Below are 4559 nucleotides of genomic sequence, written 5' to 3' on the forward strand. Positions count from 1 at the left end.
TTTACTGAATGCTCTGATGTTGCTATTTTTATGTAAATAGTACAATATAGATGTTGAAATTTGAAAGTGACTCCATTTCTTGAAAATGCCTTTTTAAATTGGAGTTTCTCAGCATTGAGGAATGACTATTTATAGTGTAGAAATATTATATTTGAGACCCATGGCAAGACATCATTGGATAGTCAATATCTAGTTCATGCAAGATAGTACATATCCACACTGAATTACTTTGGAGAACAACTGCCATGTAGCCTTGACCTTTAACCCATGTGACTTTTTATATGGGAAGTTATTTGAAGGACTGAATCTTCCAAACTAGCCCCAAAATTATTGAGGACTTCAAAAAGCCATTGAAAATGATATTCAGACTATTGACCAAAAAGTACTGGAAAGCATTCTTAGCAAATTCCAGTTCCACTTCTGTATTGCAGCCTGCAGTGATGATGGCCATTTTGAAAATCTGCTGTATTAATTTCACTTATTGCTTTAGGTTTTTGAAAATTTCAGTAAATCCAGTAATAACAAAATTGTGTAATTCTACTTCTTAACACATTTGGCCATTCTATAGATTTTATATATATATATATTTTTTTAAAATCAATTTTTAAGTAGAAAAGTTATGTGGACATCAATTGACATGTTTACAAGAGACACCTGTGCATTATAATTTATACAACTAGACTTATTTTATAAGTCTGATTACTAATGGATATAACACAGGCTTGATATATTTGAATCTAATTACACGTAAAGTTATTCCTTAAACTCTAATCCAAATTTGAATAAGGTTGCTTAGAATTATTTCTAACATAAATATAATATATTAATAATCTTATATCACAATTAACATTTCTCAAACTCTATCTGATACTATCACTTTCAAGCTTTTCTTAGTTCTTCTTCACAAGGTAAAAGAATAATTCAAACATTTCATTTTTCATCCACTTTAATTCAAGAACAGTTGAAAATTTGAAAGAATTTGAACTTTGATCAAATGTTTGTAGTAATTTTATTCATGAAACTAGCTATATAAATGTTATAATTATTTGAAATTAAATCTGAAAATAATAATTTTTTCATAAACAATAGACAAATTTAATTATTTTAAGTATAAAAAATAATAAATATTATTATTAAAATATTAAAAACTTATTTAGAAAAATTAAATTTGTCGTAATTTAATTTTTTAATACTTTCGTCTTTTATATTTTATAGGACAGAACAAGAAAGCTAGCAAAATTTTATATAAAATGCTATCCATATTTTCATTTCTCATTGGAATTTATAAATCTTGTTTATCAAGTAAGCTATGCAATAGGTAAAAGTGCTTATCACAGTCCTTTATTGCATATATCTAATACTCAGTTGAGAACGTTAACTCATGAAGATCAGATTCTTTTGGAAAAGAAGAAAACAATTGTAAATAAAAATATCAGGTATGATAGCTGCTTCTCTTATATGATATATTTTAATGATAAATTTAATATTTTTGTACAGTATTTTTGTAATAAATTATTTTTATGTATTTAAGTAATTAAGACAACTTTAATTTTATGAAAAGATGATAAAATATTTAAAAGTTATATTTTATAAATTTTAGTCTTTTAAATTAGGTTACTTCAATGAATATGTGAATAATATTTTATATGTAATTTGATGTGTAATACTGTACTTGATGTATAGTATAATATGAGAGCTGTTTCATAGTTAAGTTACAGATCAAAATTAAATCAGCATGTACAAGTATATTGCAAAAAAAATGTTGAAAAATTTAGTAAATAGTAAACATAAATGTTTATTTTTCTACATATAGTATGAATGCAGATTCATGCATTTATTTCAGCATTTCACCAGTTTAAACATTTCTTCCTCGTAGTTTTCCTGTTCGTGTATCTTGAAGTATTGTACAACTGTGTGGTTTGCAATGTGTTTTAGTTCTTGAATCTTTTTCTTGATAATTGACTTGTACAGGAACTTCTTAGGTGGAAAACTGATGGGGCTAGATTAAGATTATGCAGAGATGCCATAGAACTTCCAACTAAGCTTTTCTCTGGTTTGACACCCTGTGTGAGGTTGGCATCATCATGCAGAAGCCTCAGTCTAGTCTGTAATGGCCTTGGTTTCTTCTGTTTAATGACTTCATGCAATTTACTGCATTTAGTGGGAGNAAAATAATTATATCATTTGATTTCAAGATATTTTGTATACCTTAAAAATAACTAATTCTATCCCGGGAAACAGTTCACTTTTATCCCGGGATCCCAAGATAAGCAAAAGACCGAGAAATGAGAAACCCTAGTCTCTGATGAATCTAAAGTAGCCAATTATTTATGGTAAAAGTCCAGTTTACCTTATACACATTTGGAATCTTCAAAAGTGTTGTGTTCAGAGTATTAAATAAATTATAAACATAGAAATGAACAATAATTAGATTATCAAAACACACCTTAATCGAAATAATTTATTGAAAACAAACTAATGTTTTCAGCCTAATCCATACACTATTCTCAGGTTAAACCAGAAGATTGGAACATTGGTTTTTATAATATTTTACATTTATTTACAATATATGTGTAATAATAATTGAACAAAATCATACAAAGAATCTTTTATACAAATACAGTACGAGTATTTTTAAAATTTACTTTAACATCTNATGATGTTTATTATAAAAGGTTCTTCTTTTAATAACAATAAATAACCTTTACTTTCGGTGACAAAACTTTAATAATTCGTTAAACAAATGCTTTTGATCTTACACATTTTTGGTTCTTATCTTTGATAACAGCAGAGATTTTGAGCAAAGAATGGTCACTTCAAAGTGAAGTAACCATTCTTTGCTTTTGTGCTCCTCAGTGAGCAGTTTCGGAACCCAGCAACAAGCCACTTTACAAAACTTTAAATCTGAGGTGATGTCACAAACAATGATTTTTAGAATGTCTTATTTCAGCGATTTTATGAACTTTGACCCTTCTATCAAACCATTGATAATGACACAATATTTATCAATGTTTGATGTCCTTTGTCTGCCTGTGTTCTTCTGAATCATCAATTGGTGAAGTTTGGCCATCTTTGAATTTATTACTGCTGAATTTGAAGGATGTAACTGAAAATTATTCCATTTTGTTTACTTGTCAAATTCAGACCAATGGATAAAGGAAAACAGTGTGTGTGTGGTTACTGCTGCTCTTTACCACATAGCCATATTTGTTTGTGACATTGAATTTGTGCATACAAGTTATGTATAAGCAACACCTATACCTTGAATATCATACTGCCCTCATATAATAAAACTCCATTAATAAATACATAAATTTAAACATTGTAATGAATATTTTATATTTCTTAAGATGTCAGAAAAATTTTTTATCAAACAAAAAACAATATATATACTTTGAAATAAATATAAACTTGGATAATGCTTAATTAAAGTGAAGAGGAAGTGAATAAATAAGTGAATATGTGAATGCTTACAGCTTCAGACTCTGAAAAATAATCTTTGAATCTGACTGAACAGCATTATGTTGTACACTATTCACATGGAAATGAGTTGAAAGTAAGAACTTAATATTAAGAATCATGTGAAAACATAACCATTAAATTAAACTAACATTTAAACTGAATAAATTGAATAAATTAATAGAACTAAATACAAACATGCGAAAATATTTTCTAAAAAGTCAAAAGACAATTGATTTCCAGCATTTTTGGCAATGATGCAACATCTTTCAAATTAACAATATTGTTAGAGGCCATTTGTAAAAATTCATAACTTTTTAGCTGTAGCAATATTTCCATTATGGTATATCATTTTAAGGCCCACCAGTGGCCAAGCGGTTCCATTCCCTGAACATTGGAAGTTTGTTATGTGTTTGCACCTCACCAGGACGGGCTGGCCATGTGGAGTTTTCCGAGTTTTCTCCACATCTGTAATGTCTGAATAGGGGCCAGTTACCCTTAAAAAGACTTCCCGAAAGACATCCCCTTTAGGCAGATCGCCCAAGAGTTGCATTGTTGTAACTTAATAAACGAACAAACAGTATACCATTTTAAATAAATATTTTCAAGGCTTTCCAGATCTCATTTGCAGATTTCAATAGTTTATTTAGAATAGCAATTTTCTAGAACAAATGACATTCATTATGAGTGTTATAATTTCCAAATTTAATAATGTTCAAAAAGAGTTTGATTTTACAGTAGAGTCTCGAAAACTCGGCCTAATGTGGACCGAAGTGTGGCAGAGTTTGTAAAAATGCCGGGTTATCGGGAATGGGGTTAAAAAAGGATAAGTATGCATGTTTCCTCAGAAAATATTGTACTGTACTTGTATGTATTGTTTGCTTGAGAATACAACAGAGAATAAATTGCCCAAATACCCTTAAACAAAGGAAAAGTACGTCCTTTATGAAGACATAGAGCCTTTACTACATGAAAATGAAAATTAATGAATACACTGTGTACAGTAATTTACCCGATAAGACAGACCTCAGAAAAATACTTTATGAGAGCTTTTATACTTTTATAAAGCTGTCTATAATGAAAATTAATTAACTAAGGAT

At 28.6% G+C, this 4559-nt stretch overlaps 1 long non-coding RNA gene across 1 annotated transcript in view; it reads left to right on the forward strand.

Annotated features, from left to right (window-relative positions):
* Nucleotides 1–1173: 1173 nt before the first annotated feature.
* Nucleotides 1174–4559, forward strand: part of LOC111615453 — a 16457-nt gene continuing 13071 nt past the window's right edge. The window contains exon 1 of the long non-coding RNA XR_002755084.1: nt 1174–1436. This is a non-coding gene — a long non-coding RNA (uncharacterized LOC111615453). The remainder of the gene's footprint in view (nt 1437–4559) is intronic.

This window comes from Centruroides sculpturatus, unplaced genomic scaffold (assembly GCF_000671375.1).
Source record: "Centruroides sculpturatus isolate CEXI.00-Female unplaced genomic scaffold, Cexi_2.0 scaffold2256, whole genome shotgun sequence".
NCBI lineage: Eukaryota > Metazoa > Arthropoda > Arachnida > Scorpiones > Buthidae > Centruroides > Centruroides sculpturatus.